Source organism: Siphateles boraxobius, unplaced genomic scaffold (assembly GCF_051911475.1).
Source record: "Siphateles boraxobius isolate OS27281-9 unplaced genomic scaffold, OSU_SipBor_1 274, whole genome shotgun sequence".
Lineage (NCBI taxonomy): Eukaryota > Metazoa > Chordata > Actinopteri > Cypriniformes > Leuciscidae > Siphateles > Siphateles boraxobius.
Genome location: NW_027508892.1, coordinates 338,528 through 355,000, shown reverse-complemented (window position 1 = coordinate 355,000; position 16,473 = coordinate 338,528). Strand labels below are relative to the sequence as shown.

The 16,473-nt window shown below is 44.4% G+C and overlaps 1 protein-coding gene across 7 annotated transcripts in view; it reads right to left on the bottom strand.

Annotated features, from left to right (window-relative positions):
- Window positions 1–16,473, bottom strand: part of plcb4b (phospholipase C, beta 4b) — a 146,284-nt gene that overhangs the window by 112,733 nt on the left and 17,078 nt on the right. For all 7 annotated transcript variants that reach the window (XR_013207528.1, XR_013207532.1, XR_013207531.1 and 4 more), the window contains one exon: window positions 15,821–15,872. The gene's annotated coding sequence lies outside the window, so the exon portion shown is untranslated. The remainder of the gene's footprint in view (window positions 1–15,820; window positions 15,873–16,473) is intronic.

The following is a 16,473-nucleotide window of genomic DNA, read 5'->3' as shown; positions in this document are numbered from 1 at the left end:
CTGTAAAGCCTAAACAATCTCTGTTACTGTAATCTCCTATTATCAGTGTAAAGCTGCTGTGAAACATCTATAGTGTTAAAAGTGCGGTATAACTGAAGGAGACTTGACTTGAATCACAGAAGACAGCTGTCAATCAAACACTTAGCTGAAGACAGCTGTCAATCAAACACTTAGCTGAAGACAGCTGTCAATCAAACACTTAGCTGAACACAGCTGTCAATCAAACACATCACTGAAGACAGCTTTTAATCAAACAAATCACTGAAGACAGCTGTCAATCAAACACATCACTGAAGACAGCTGTTAATCAAACACATCACTGAAGACAGCTGTTAATCAAACAAATCACTGAAGACAGCTGTCAATCAAACACATCACTGAAGACAGCTGTTAATCAAACACATCACTGAAGACAGCTGTTAATCAAACAAATCACTGAAGACAGCTGTCAATCAAACACATCACTGAAGACAGCTGTTAATCAAACACATCACTGAAGACAGCTGTTAATCAAACAAATCACTGAAGACAGCTGTCAATCAAACACATCACTGAAGAAGACAGCTGTCAATCAAACACTTAGCTGAAGACAGCTGTCAATCAAACACATCACTGAAGAAGACAGCTGTCAATCAAACACTTAGCTGTAGACAGCTGTCAATAAAACACATCACATAAATGAAGACAGCTGTCAATCAAACACATCACTGAAGACAGCTGTCAATCAAACACATCACTGAAGACAGCTGTTAATCAAACAAATCACTGAAGACAGCTGTCAATCAAACAAATCACTGAAGACAGCTGTCAATCAAACAAATCACTGAAGACAGCTGTCAATCAAACACATCACTGAAGACAGCTGTCAATCAAACACATCACTGAAGACAGCTGTCAGTCAAACACATCACTGAAGACAGCTGTCAATCAAACACTTAGCTGAAGACACCCGTCAATAAAACACATCACTGAAGACAGCTGTCAATAAAACACATCACTGAAGACAGCTGTCAATCAAACACATCACTGAAGACAGCTGTCAATCAAACACATCACTGAAGACAGCTGTCAGTCAAACACATCACTGAAGACAGCTGTCAATCAAACACTTAGCTGAAGACACCCGTCAATAAAACACATCACTGAAGACAGCCGTCAATAAAACACATCACTGAAGACAGCTGTCAATAAAACACATCACTGAAGACAGCTGTCAATAAAACACATCACTGAAGACAGCTGTCAATCAAAGACATCACTGAAGACAGCTGTACACGTGAGTTAGATAACTGGGATAATTATGATTGAACTTTATTGTCCAGTCTGTTTTCACAGAGCGGAAATTTTTCTTTGGCACTGTAACATAAGACACATCACATATCAACAACACAAATACAAAAAATAATATAGTTAAACACTGTAAAAAAAAAAAAAATTCAAATATTAGCAATCGCTCTATTGTTTCAATTAAAACACTGTACGATTTAAGATAATCACTGCCATAGGAAGAAACAATCTTTTGTAGAGATTTTTTCTAGCCAAGGGAATTTTTAGTCTGCGTCCAGATTCAAAAGCAGAGTGAAGAGGGTGCGTGTTATCTTTAAAAATTGCAATTGCCATTTTTCCCATAAAATGATCGAACAAGCTCTGTAGTGGCTGTTGTTTTTGTCCAGTAATCTTATTTGCTTGATTGATTATTTGTGAGAGTTTGTTCTTTTGTTTCAGTGTTAGATTGCTGTACCATGAAATAATGTTATATGTGAGAATACTCTCAATCATTGATCGATACAACATGGTTAGGGTCTGCTGACTAACATTGAAGCTTCTCAGTTTCCTAAGGAGACCTAGGCGTTGTCGTGCTTTTATATGAATATACTCCACATTACTTTCAAAATTAAGTTTCTCATCTATAATTGTACCCAAATATTTGAAATTCGAGACTTGCTCTACAGTTTTTTCTTTTATGACAACTGGTTTATATTCAGATGCAGTATCTGCTCTTCTTGATTGATTTCTCAAACATAACTCTTTTGTCTTTTCGATATTAAGATGTAAAGAAATACTCTCAAACCGACGGATAATACTGTCGATGTACTCAAAATATGAGGTGCAGTTCATTTCTTTCTGGCATGAGACCAATGCTATATCATCAGCATATTTTACAAGGTTAAGGTTATCGTCATTGCACTTCAGTTCATTTATGTATGTGGAAAAAAGTATTGGAGACAGTACACATCCCTGCGGTACCCCAGTATCTAGAACCAAGCAGTCCGACATAACATTATTATTAACACAAACTCGCTGAGGGCGACCTTTAAAAAACTCCTTAATCCATAAAATCATCCAACTACTAGCACCTAACTCATAAAGGCGCTTTACAAGAAGATAAGGTTGGACAGTATTAAAAGCGGATGAGAAATCCATAAAGAGTATTCGAACATAGGAATTTGAGTTGTCTAGATGATTTTGAAGCTTATTTAAAAGAGTAAGAGAGGCATCCACAGTGCTCCTATTGGCCCGATAGGCAAATTGCAGGGGGTCTATGCATGTCTCAGTTTGGGATAACAATTCCTTACATACTATGCGCTCCATACATTTACACAGAATAGATGTGAGTGCGATTGGGCGAAAGTCTTTGAGAGATTTTGCATTAGGTATTTTTGGCACCGGAATGACAATGGAATTCTTCCAGGCTAATGGTACAAAACCATTATCCATGAAGGTTTGAAACAACCTTGTACACATATGACCAAGTTGTGCTGCACATTCTTTCAAGACTTTCCCCTTCAGGCCATCTGGGCCAGGTGCCTTATGCGGTTTAATTTTATGAAGCACTGTGACAACCTCCCTCTCCTGTATAATCATAGGCTGTGATTGAGTCATAGTCATCATTAATTCATTACTAGCAGACAAATTATCGTTAAAATCATTATCAAATCCATCCTGCACAATCCAGTACCGTTTAAAAACGACAGCTAGGGAAATTACCCAGAGGCCCCTGCTTTATAAACAAACTCAAATTAATGAGTCAGGATGCATACGACAATCAAACACTTCATGACGACAGCTGTCAATCATCACATCACTGAAATCAGCTGTCAATCATCACATCACTCCAACATGAAATCATATCCATCATCAAAATACTGACATTATCATTATGAATTGATACCATTATTATCAATTAAACACCTTCCTCCAAATACAATAATTGTAAAAACACAACATCCTCAAATAATAAATATCATTATTTGGTAACACTTTATTTCAATAGTCCACTTTAGACATTCTTCTAACTTTAAGTAACTTTGTAACTGTATGTTAACTTGCAGTCATTAGAGTATTAGTAAACTCTGCTTTATTTAACTTTATTTTGATGACATTCTACGGCCTGCAAGTAACTTTGTAAGTACGAGAAACCTGAACCCTAAGCTTTCACTCCACTAATACTCTAATGAGTTAGCTGACATATAGTTGCACAGTTACTTATAGTTATTAGAATGTCTAAAGAGGGCCGTTGAAATAACGTGAAACACATTATTATTTAAAAATGGTTGACATGTTTCACTTTGAGCTGCACGCATGTTCCTACTGAAACATATTTTGTTTGTCCCCAGAAGGGAGTTAAACCTGATAAAATCTCCCTTTAGGGACGTGATCGTTTCTTAAAACCGAATAAAGATAAAGCAAATACTGAGTTCGCTGTTTGGGTTAGTGTGAGGGTTGCAGTTGCAACATTTATAACTAGTTTAAAATAAAAAATAATAGAATGAATTCTATGGAATTGACCCGTCTTGATAGCTGAGTAAACAAGTGTGTGTGTGCGCGCCTCACCTAACTAGTGTAAACAAACCCATCCTGGTAATGTTTGTCAGTCAAGTTAAACATTCAGACTAATACAACAGTAACTGGTTCTCAACACACACACACACACACACACACACACACACACACACACACACACACACACACACACACACACACACACACACACACACACACACACACAATGAATACAATGTGTTTAGTTTATTTTGAATGTTCCATGGGCACATCTGTTCGATTCTATTCATTGTATGTTAGTTTGTTGTCACGTTAACATTAAAAACAATTATCCATACTTATGTGGAGAGTGATTACTTGTAGTTCAATAGCCTGAGTGTTCACTACAGTTCACTACACTATCACTACAGTTCTGATCTCCATATAGATATCTTAAGATGTCACCTTGACTTTTGTCTTGCTGAGTCGGGGACATTTAATATTCAGCAATATTATTGATCTCCTGCATTGACAGCATTATATGAGACCTGAACTGAGCTGGACGATGACATCACGCTTTTCTCCAGAGCCGCTATATATATATATATGAACTAATTAACAAAAATGAACCATCACTGAACTTACTTAAGCTGGACTATGACACTACTTTCTTCTGGAAACAAACTTTGTTGCATTATTTTCCTTGACTTGAATGTATGACTTTCTTTATTCTGCAAAATAACATATGTTGTTTAACGTCTGCGGATTGTTTATTGTCTCGGTTGTTTTAAACTGCTTTGTAAATAAACTTTACATTAACATTAACTCTGTCACTTCCTAAATCTGCCATCAACTGGTTCTGCTTCCACATACAGTATTTCCTCATATTACCCAGTATCCTCTGCTGTCGAGACGAACACACTGATGAGACACACACACCGGCAGACGTTCAGTTATTAAAGGGCTGGTTTACTGCTTTTTTGCTTTGAATGATTGTGTTTATGGGGTGCAATATAACATGTCTAAGTGTGTGTTTATTTTTCATAAATTTCACCTTTATTGTAAGCAGCTTTCTCCTCTGTCATTTGAACGACCGGTTGACTTCCTGATTCTATGAAACCACTCCCTCAGAAGCAGGCAATGGGCTCAGATTGGTTAGTTGGGCCGGTGTGTTGTAATTGGTAAACTGCGTAGTGCAAGTAGTCCGGAAACTTCACGCCCATTACCTTTACAGACGAAAGCTGCATGTGCTCCGGTCAAATGTAAATAATGGTGTCAATACTGCGTATCAGCTTGAGCCAGAACCAGACCCAGAAAGAGGCAATGAAGAGAGTCAAGCAGAACCTCCCCACGGCTCTTACAAAACGTTTCTGAATGGTACATTTTAGTATTATTATTATTATTCTATTCTTTTCTATTCTGCTATTATTATATAAGAATTTCAACACACTGTTACTTGAAAATGCTACTGCTGCTTATAGCTTCTGAGATACGGTTTTCTCCTGATTAAACATATCTGAATAAATGACAGAGTAATACCGTTTTTTACAGTTATTGTTTTATCGATATAATGAACAACCGTTTATCTATTCACAAAACATACTCGGTTACTCACGTAACCTCGGTTCTCTCTAGAGAGGGAACGAGTACTGCGTAATATCTTACGCTATGGGGAAAACCTCTTTTCCACGAGATATTGAAGCCAGAAATTATCCTTAATTTTGAATAATGTAAAACGCTGTGCGGCAGCATGCAGACATAGGCAGGACTGCTCGAGCGCCTATTGGCTGCCCTGCGGCAACAGCAGCAGCCTATCGAGAGAGGCCCTGCGTGACGTGATACCCAATGGGGGCGCTTCGCGCCCATTTCGTCACGTCCCGCCAGAATAGGCGTGGCCTTGGCCTATAAATACGCTCAACAGGCTGATACAAGATGGTATTCATCACTGAAGTGAACCAGCGCTGTTGTATGCACGGCAAGATACGCAGTACTCGTTCCCTCTCTAGAGAGAACCGAGGTTACTTTAGTAACCGAGTACGTTCTCTTACGAGAGTATCTCTCGTACTGCGTAATATCTTACGCTATGGGGAACACAATGCAACACGCCGTGCGTACTGGGATCCGACACAAAAGTCCCAAGGGCAGTAGCCCAGGGCTCATATAGTGCATAATCACCGTAGACTCACAGAGAGTCGGAGAAAAGAGGCTACAAGCATCATTCCCCATGAAATAGCATCCCACAGGAGCTGGTTATGTTAACAGTGTTTCACGCAGACAGGGTGAACGTGTTCAGCCTGAACTGGGTATAAGTACGGATTATACAACACCCATGCACAAGCGAAAATCAGCATCTGGGCCGGCGCAGCGGGGCAGATAGTATTGAATTCTAGACCGACAGCAGCTTGGCCTGTAAGGCGGGAACCTCTAGGTTATAAAACCTTATAAATGTAGACGGCGAGGCCCAGCCCGCCGCCATACAGATATCCTGCAAGGAAATCCCGCTAGACCACGCCCACGACGAGGCCACGCCTCTCGTGGAGTGCGCTCTGACACCCAAAGGACACTGCAGGCCCTTAGAAGTGTAAGCCAGTGCTATGGCATCGACTATCCATCTGGATAGGCTCTGTTTTGATGCGGCCAGTCCCTTAGGGCGTCCGCCGAACAAAACGAAGAGCTGCTCGGTCTGTCTGAAGAAAGACGAGCGGGATACATAAGCTCTCAGTGCCCTGACAGGGCAAAGGAGACTTGCATCCTCTTTCTCATCATGAACCAGGAGGGCGCACAGGGAAATAACCTGGGCCCTGAACGGTGTGTTGAGGGATTCGGGCACGTACCAGTGCCTTGGTTTGAGTATGACTTTTGAGTCATTAGGCCCAAACTCCATACATGACGCGCTTACTGAGAGTGCTTGTAAGTCCCCTATGCGCTTCACTGAAGCGAGAGCCATAAGAAACATCGTTTTGAAAGACAGATGTTTCATGTCTGACAAATGGATTGGCTCGAATGGGGCACCTTTCATGGCTTCCAAAACCGTAAAAAGGTCCCGAACAGGGACTGAGGGGGGTCTGGGAGGATTCAGCTTCCGAGCTCCCCTGAGGAATCGCACGACCAGGTCGTTTTTCCCCAGTGACTGGCCAGACGTCAGTTTTGCAAACGCCGCTATGGCCGCCACGTATACTTTGAGCGTGGATGGGGTCCTGCCCTTATCCAACATCTCCTGAAGGAAGGAGAGCACTTCCGTGAACCCGCAGTCTACGGCTGAAAAGCCCTGAGCTTGACACCAGGCAGAGAACACAGACCATTTCGAGGAATAGACTCGTGTAGTAGACGGGGCTCTAGCCTGCGTGATCATGTTTAACACTCCCACCGGGAGGTTCGCGGGTACCCGTTGATGGCCCATGCAAGTAGGGAGCATAAATCCAGGCGAGGATGCCAAATCGAGCCCTTTGCCTGAAAGAGGAGGTCTCTCCTCACCGGTATAGGCCACGGGGCAGTGCTGGTCAGCCGCATTAGGACTGGGAACCAAATCTGGTTCCTCCAGAGCGGAGCCACGAGCAGGCCTGGGCATCTGTTTTCCCTGATTCGTTCCAGCACTTGAGGCAGGAGCGAGATGGGGGGAAACGCATAGAGGGGGCAGCAGGGCCATACGTGGGGCAGCAGGGCCATACGTGGGCCAGCGCATCCCTGCTCTTGGAGAAAAGTTCGGACAGTGAGCGTTCTCTTGGGACGCGAACAGGTCCACTTGCGCTCTGCCGAATGTCTCCCACAGCAGTTGGATCGTCTGCGGGTGCAGCGACCATTCCCCTGCTGGGACATTGTTTCTGGACAGACTGTCTGGTCCCAGATTCAGGCGACCAGGCACATGTGCTGCTTTCAGTGAAAGCAGGTTGTGCTGAGCCCAGACCAGGAGGCATTCCGTCAGCCTGTAAAGGTTTCGGGACCTGACACCGCCCTGGCGATTTATGTATGCCACCACTTCCATGTTGTCCGACCGGACCAAGACGTGGTGGCCTTTTAACTGGGGACAAAAGCGCCGTAGCGCGTTGTCGACTGCCAACAGTTCTAGACAGTTTATGTCTAGAAGCTTCTCCCGTTCTGACCACTGGCCAAAGAACGGTCTGCCCTCGAGCAGCGCTCCCCATCCCGAGATGGAGGCGTCCGTGGACACCACCTTCACACTCGAGGGAGTCCCCAAACTCACGCCTGACTGATACCAGTCGGCTATTTTCCAAGGTTCCAGAGCCGAAACGCATTCCATGTCGACCTTGAAGCGAAACAGACCAGAGGTCCATGCCCGGGGTGGAACTCGCGCTTTCAGCCATAACTGCAGTGGGCGCATGCGAAGCAGGCCCAGCTGGAGTACCGAAGATGCTGAGGCCATGAGGGCCAGCATTTTTTAAACCTTTTGAGCGGGACTATAGAGCCGCGGCGGAAGGATTTCGCGGCGCGCTGAATGTCCAGTTCGCGCTCCGGCGACAGACGTGCTGTCATAGACGGAGAGTCCAGCACTGTTCCCAGAAAATACATTTTCTGGCTGGGAAACAGCAAACTCTTCGCCCAATTGACTGTGAGACCCAGATTCTCGAGATGCTCGAGTAATGTGGTTCTGTGTTCTCTGAGCTCTGAGTGTGATCGAGCTAGAATCAGCCAATCGTCCAAGTAGTTCAAGACTCGTATGCCCTGAAGTCTCAGGGGTGCGAGAGCCGCGTCCATGCACTTCGTAAATGTACGGGGTGCTAGGGACAGGCCGAACGGCAGGACTGTGTATTGAAATGCCTGGCCCTCGAAGGCGAATCTCAAGAATTGCCTGTGACGTGACGCTATTTGTATTTGGAAATAGGCGTCTTTCAGATCTATTGACATAAACCAGTCTCCCTGGCGAACTTGCGTGAGGATTTTCCTGTTTGTCAGCATTCTGAACTGGCGCTTCACAAGCGCTCTGTTCAGCTGCCGTAGATCTAGAATGGGTCTGAGACCCCCGTCTTTTTTCAGTACCAGAAAATATCTGCTGTATAGCCCCGCGGGACAAACCCTGTGGGGTTGAGCGTGTCTGTGAGGGAATGTGGGCGCGGGACAGCGGGCACACTCCCTGCACTGAGAACACCATCAGCTTGTGCTGACTGAATGTGTGTTGGTTTCGTTTTTACAGAAACCGTGGGACACGCATTGTGTAGTGTTTGTGGGCACTGTGTCATGGGCACCTTCACTACATTTTTTGCACAATCGACATAAGTCGATTTTATTTGTGCTAGCCCTGAACTGTGGCAGGCTGTGTCTGTGTGTGGGAATGGGCACAGATACGGGGGAATTCTTACAACACTCATAACACCATCGGCCGTGGCCGGAAATCCAGAAAATACACTCTTTTTGGGATTTATCTGGGTCGCCGTAAAAATGGCGTTTGTGTGCAGGTAAGCAGGCTGTGGTACTGGCTTGTTTACTGCAAAATACACTGGAACAGTCACATTGTTTGGAACTGAACAAGCGAGAAGTTTCGGTGGAGTCTGGCCGCAGCGAGACTTAAACACCGTGGGTCTTAGCTGACTGTATGTGTGTTGGTTTCTTTTACAGAAAATGTGGCACATGCAGTGTGTAGTGTTTGTGGGCACTGGGTTGTGGGCACATTAACTACATTTAATGCACAATTGACATGAGTCGATCTCATTTGTGCGAGCCCTGCAGTGTTTGTGTGTAGAAATGAACACTGGGCTGTGGGCATTTTTATTACACTCATAACACCATCGGCTGTGGCCGGAATACCAGAAAATACACTGCTTATAGGATTTTTCTGGGTCGCCGTGGAAACGGCATTTGTGTGCAGGCAAGCGGGCCATGGTACCGGCTTGTTTACTGCAAAATACACTGGAACAGTCGCATTTTCTTGGAACTGAACACTCTTTCCTCATTTCGCTGGTGACGCACGCCCACGGGGGCGGGGGCGGGGAAGCTTTCTTATAACGTAAAGAAAGCTAGCCGCGGTTTTGATGCTGGCCCGTTCCCTGACGACTCGCGGGCAGAAGGGGGGAGGTCCACAGAGCTCGCCCAATCCTCACTGTCCGACGCCAGGGTAGAGCAGCTGGCCTTCTCTACAGATGTAGCTATCTCGTCGTCATAATGGCGGAGGCGGCTCACTCTGGATCCAGCGATGCAATAGTGCTTCGCTGAAGAGATGAAAATCAGTTTGTATCAGCCTGTCGAGCGTATTTATAGGCCAAGGCCACGCCTATTCTGGCGGGACGTGACGAAATGGGCGCGAAGCGCCCCCATTGGGTGTCACGTCACGCAGGGCCTCTCTCGATAGGCTTCCGCTGTTGCCGCAGGGCAGCCAATAGGCGCGCGAGCCGTCTTGCCTATGTCTGCATGCTGCCGCACAGCGTTTTACATTAATTCAAAATTAAGGATAATTTTTGGCTTCAATATCTCGTGGAAAAGAGGTTTTCCCCATAGCGTAAGATATTACGCAGTACGAGAGATACTCTCGTTAGAGAACTTAGTTTACTCAGTGTGTCGTTTTCTTTAGGTGTACACATTTGTCTTACACAAAATAGCATCGAGCTAACTGGCTACTATAAAAAAAACAGCGTTAGCATTGGTTTACGTTCTTGATCAAATCGAAAAATTACATAAAGTATACATGTAAAATATATTTACAAAATTAGTACATAATTACAAATTCAGGCCCAAAATGTTGGTACGCGTTTGTCATAGACACACGAAATAGCATAACTAAGTGGCTACTAAAGCCAGCGCTGGCATTTGTTTACGTCCTTGATAAAAACTAAAGGAATACGTCTGATATTATACATGCAAATACATTTAAAAGGATTAAGTCTTACTTACTGGTTGTGGCCCAACAACTGCTGCCTCTGGTTTTAAAGTTGGAACTGCTTCATGTTTTAGTAACAGTTGACTCCGGCATTGAATTCGTGGAGATTCTGGAAGCTGTCTTCCGTAAAATGCGCAGCACAGAGAGCTAAATTACGATTGTAATTTTCAGGAACATAATCAAACATAAATTGTAGCCATTGTTGACGAACTACAGCATCCGTAGGAAGCCCGAACACAGAAGCTGGGTGAAAATAACACACTTTCGACGGCATGGCTATCGTTACTGCTCTCCGCTATAACTCTTCCTCTTCGACAAAGCAGCAGAAATGGGGGCACAGCCATATTTCTGCTGCTTTGTCGAAGAGGAAGAGTTTTTTGTATATTCCGGAGGGAGGGTTGACTATGGGTTAGTTACGTATAAAACCCGGGAGTATCTCGTCGAAGTCCCATTCAAGTCGTTTTTGTAGGCATTAAACTTAGTGATTTTTAAAAGACGATATCTCTGCTTACGTTGAACTTTCAGTGCAGCAACTTTGCAGATAGAGTGTAGTGTGTAATAAAGCTGTTTGTGAATGTAAAAGTTTCAAAGATAAACAGAGTTTTTGTCTCCTAAAAGAAAGAAGTGATTCTGAACTGAAACGAGTAGTCAGTAATTCAGTCTCACTTTCTGTAACTAATTCGCATAATTCCCTCCTCTGGTCTTGATTGGCTGAGCAGCGTCTCTTAGCTCCGCCCTCAAACACTAGTGTATCTGAGACTGGAAGAGTTTGGTTCGTGTTGTACGTGTCGAGAAGACGCTGTTTTCTGAGATTGATATGGCAAAACACACGCCATCGTTACTGTTCGTATCAGTAGACGTGTTTCCATTACAGATTTGCGCAAACCTTTTGCGATATTTTCGATAAATGTTGATAAAAACTAATGTACAGTATATCGCAGCCGGCGCACTGGCCATTATTATTAATGGAAGGAGACGTGTGTGTGTTATCCAGCATTACTGGACAGGAAAGACTCTTAAATTGTGAGCGGCTCATATCAGGAGTTTCTGGTGTTTCTCATCTGCGTCAAGCTCTTGAGATTTGTGGCATTTCTATGAGGTTTAGAATCCAGTATTCCTGTAATTCTTTCGTCCTTTATGAGTTTAATAAAGAACTCGGTCTCGTATTCTGTCCAAATGCGCCATCTACGTCAGGTGACTGTAAATGCGCAAAAACAGTTTCCATTGCAGTTTTGCTAAATATTTATTTTCCGAATTGCCTGAAAAACCACCATATATGGGAGTTTATATAATATAATCAATTTGCAATTTCAATTTGCGCAATTTGAAGGGTAATGAAAACATGGTTAGTGTGTATCAAGAGCTGAGATTCAGATATGATAATAAGCGTTTTGTTTCTGGCCAATCAGAGCCGAGCAGCTCTCAGAGAGGCGGGGCTTAGAGAGACTGAATCTTTGATGGAAGCGTTTCAGACACTGAGAGAAAGAGCTGACGCTGCAGTGGAGATTATGAGGAAAATAGTGTTTTTAAGCTTGATGCATGTGCACCTGCTGTAGGAGCCTTTAAAATAGCATTATATGGGCACTTTAAAAATCAGTCTAATTATGACATTGATTGTGTGTGAAGATGATGTAACCTGGTCAAACAGGCGAGAGGATTGTGTGCAGAATTACAGGATGGTCGCGGATCACCAGGTTCTGCCATGGCACATTTGACCAAAAATGGTAAAACTCACAGAGAGAGACTGATAGAGAGAAAAGGAGAGAGAGAGAGAGAGAGAGAGAGAGAGAGAGAGAGAGAGAGAGAGAGAGAGAGAGAGAGAGAGAGAGACAGAGAGAGAGAGACTGAGAGAGAGAGACTGAGAGAGAGATAGAATGAGAGAGAGAGACTGAGAGAGACTGAGAGAGAGAGACTGAGAGAGAGAGACTGAGAGACAGACAGAGACTGAGACAGAGAGAGAGAGAGAGAGAGAGAGACTGAGAGAGAGAGAGAGACTGAGAGAGAGAGAGACTGAGAGAGAGAGACTGAGAGACAGACAGAGACTGAGACAGAGACTGAGAGAGAGGGAGAGAGAGAGAGAGAGGGAGAGAGAGAGAGAGAGAGACTGAGAGAGAGAGACTGAGAGAGAGAGAGACAGACAGAGAGAGACTGAGAGAGAGAGACTGAGAGAGAGAGACAGAGACAGAGACAGACAGAGACTGAGAGAGAGAGAGAGAGGGAGAGAGAGAGAGAGAGAGAGAGAGAGAGAGAGAGAGAGAGAGAGGGAGAGAGAGAGAGAGAATGAGAGAGAGAGACTGAGAGAGAGACTGAGAGAGAGAGACTGAGAGAGAGAGAGAGAGAGAGGGAGAGAGAGAGAGAGAGACTGAGAGAGAGACACAGAGAGAGTGTGTCCACACCATCAGCCCAGATAATCAGACGTGAGGAAGATGAACGAGCGCATCAGGCCACGGACGCTAATAATAGTATCAGGACCGTCCACTGTTCCGGCCTGGGAACGAGACACTCCAAAATTCCCTGATATTTTCTCTGACCAAATATGTACCTCGCAGGATGGCAAATCACAGATTCTGTCCTGCAAAGCACAGCAGATAAGGCAAGAGAACAGAAACACAGAAGATTTTCCAGAGCCCCAGAAATAGAACACTGCCTTTTACAGAAGGACAGAGGATCATGGGCAAACAACTGCTGAGGAGCTGCACTGATGATATACGAGCGTTTAAGCAGTTCATTGACCCTCGTTCATCTGAATGGCCAGTGAAACCTTCCTCCATGAACAAACAGCACATACAGACGTTGCTCGTGGCGACACACACACGCGTCTCCATGGCAACGTTGAACCCGGGATCGCCAGCCCTTAATAGGCCTGTTTCGGCCTGATGACTTACTGCAGATCCATACGCATGTATTTATAGAGCAGGATTCACTGGAGCCTCAGTCTTCATCACAACAACACCAATCCCCAAAGAGTAGCGATTCACCTGTATTACCCATAAACCCCTGCGCAGTGGCCGGTGTCGTTTACCCATAAACCCCTGCGCAGTGGCCGGTGTCGTTTACCCATAAACCCCTGCGCAGTGGCCGGTGTCGTTTACCCATAAACCCCTGCCAGCTTACCCATAAACCCCTGCGCAGTGGCCGGTGTCGTTTACCCATAAACCCCTGCGAGTTTACCCATAAACCCCTGCGCTGCGGCAGGTGTCGTTTACCCATAAACCCCATGCGATCTTACCCATAAACCCCTGCAATCTTACCCATAAACCCCTGAGCAGTGGCCAGTGTCGTTTACCCATAAACCCCATGCGATCTTACCCATAGACCCCTGCGAGATTACCCATAAACCCTTGCGCAGTGGCCGGTGTCGTTTACCCATAAACCCCTGCACAGTAGCCGGTGTCGTTTACCCATAAACCCCTGCGAGCTTACCCATAAACCCCTGCGCAGTGGCCAGTGTCGTTTACCCATAAACCCAGTGCGATCTTACCCATAAACCCCTGCGCTGCGGCAGGTGTCGATTACCCATAAACCCTTGCGCAGTGGCCGGTGTCGTTTACCCATAAATCCCTGCACAGTAGCCTGTGTCGTTTACCCATAAACCCCTGCGAGCTTACCCATAAACCCCTGCGCAGTGGCCAGTGTCGTTTACCCATAAACCCCGTGCGATCTTACCCATAAACCCCTGCGCTGCGGCAGGTGTCGATTACCCATAAACCCCATGCGATCTTACCCATAAACCCCTGCGCTACGGCAGGTGTCGATTACCCATAAACCCCATGCGATCTTACCCATAAACCCCTGCGCTGCGGCAGGTGTCGATTACCCATAAACCCCATGCGATCTTACCCATAAACCCCTGCGCTGCGGCAGGTGTCGTTTACCCATAAACCCCTGCACAGTAGCCTGTGTCGTTTACCCATAAACCCCATGCGATCTTACCCATAAACCCCTGCGCAGTGGCCAGTGTCGTTTACCCATAAACCCCGTGCGATCTTACCCATAAACCCCTGCGCTGCGGCAGGTGTCGATTACCCATAAACCCCTGCGCTTACACAGACACCCAACTAACAGGGAACGTCCTCTCAAAGTTATGAACAAACGTTCTTCCAGTCAAATTGATAAAGTGTTCGTTCACAGTTATCTGGTCTTTAATAATGTTCTCAAAACATCAGCACAAAAACATTATCTATACATCGTTCATGGAGTGTTTTTTAACATTTCTAACATTGTTTAAATGTTTATACTTGTTTCAGAACATTCAAAGAACATTCAAAAGTAACGTTCGCATAATGTTTGAAGAAGGATACAATGGAAAGTCCACAGTAGTCGATTGTCGAGTGCGCGCGCGATCATTGGTAACTAAGCAACAGTGGAGACTCAGACTGTCAGCTGATGACGGTGCTGTGTGGTGTTCTGAGATTATCAGCTCAAATGGATAGTTATTCCGAATCAGATGTTGAACACACGCGCGCACTCGACTATCGACTACTGTGGACTTCGACCGAAAACAGGAAGTAAATACAGGTATGTGAGCTGGCTGAATTAACATCACTTTTATTCATATCTTTCACATCTACTGCAGTCGGATTCACCGTGTTCACTCTGAATAAAATCACTCACATGGCTGTGCACTTGTAATGACACATCAAGGATGTTAAGAGTCTAAAAGCAGGTTTAAAACTTGCCCCATTTAAATCAACAGGGTGCAAATTTTAAAAAGAGGATAACACTGTGTAGGCAACACCGATTTTTGTTGTTGTTCTCTGTACTGACAGCACTCCAAATTTACAAAAAAATGAGCTCAATGTTAAAATTGACCAGAGTTCTAGATTTGTGATGTCTAGAAATGTGAAACGAGTCTACAATAAAATCATCTTGGTTATTTCAATTTTGTTATAAAACATTTTGTTGATCACACAACGAGTCAAGGAGTATCATTGATCACACTGTCAACGCATTGCATTGTGGGATATGGTGTTAAATCAGATGTTTACTGCACATCTGTGGATACTGTGACACAGGCCTCCCGTACATACTGAGCACTCGACTCACGCACACATCATAAAACTCATTTATTCTCATTTATTCACCATTTTAAATTAAATATCTTCTTTTACGGCGCTGCCGTCTGATTGGCTGATCACCCACACTCCTGATGGAGACAGAAGACAGACCCAGCGCTAATGAAGTCTGACGAGCTCGTTACAGTCGGGTTTAATTAGTTTAACTCAGTCTTACCAGGCAGAGGCTGAAGAAGAGCAGGCGAACGAATGAGGACAGCGCTCACTTTCTGCAAAACAGGAACACACACACCACACAGAGTGAGAAACATCTGTCATCAAGTCACAAATAAAGATTTTAAATTAGCACCATTTTGTGTAAGTTATCAAAAATAATTTCCTCAATCACACGGTTCCATGATGTTTGCTGTGACATACTGCAACATTCAGAGCTAAAACTCATTAGTATATGCCCCGCCCACACCTGTTCAGTGTGAGCTACACCAATCACAACAGAGCTCATTTACATAAAACAGACAGAAAGAGCAAATGGCCATGATAAGTAAATAATGGCGAACTCTAAATATAAATGTGTGCTGTAATGTACGACATTCAGGAGCCGGAGCCAATCGACTCCGTATGATCAATCTGTCCGAGATTAAAATAAAGCGTTATAAAACACAAATGATCCGGTTAAATCTCCTGATAAAGCCTCTGTTCCGTCCGTTCAGTCTGGCAGATCAACACAGTGAGTGACGTTTATTTTTAGACTTTAAGCGGGAGTTATTTCAGGTAACATCAGACGAGGCGACAAATATTCTCTTGATTAAAGCATCCCATAATCCCAGAGCGTCGATCCGTTCATAAACCACCGGAAACATGGACGCTTCT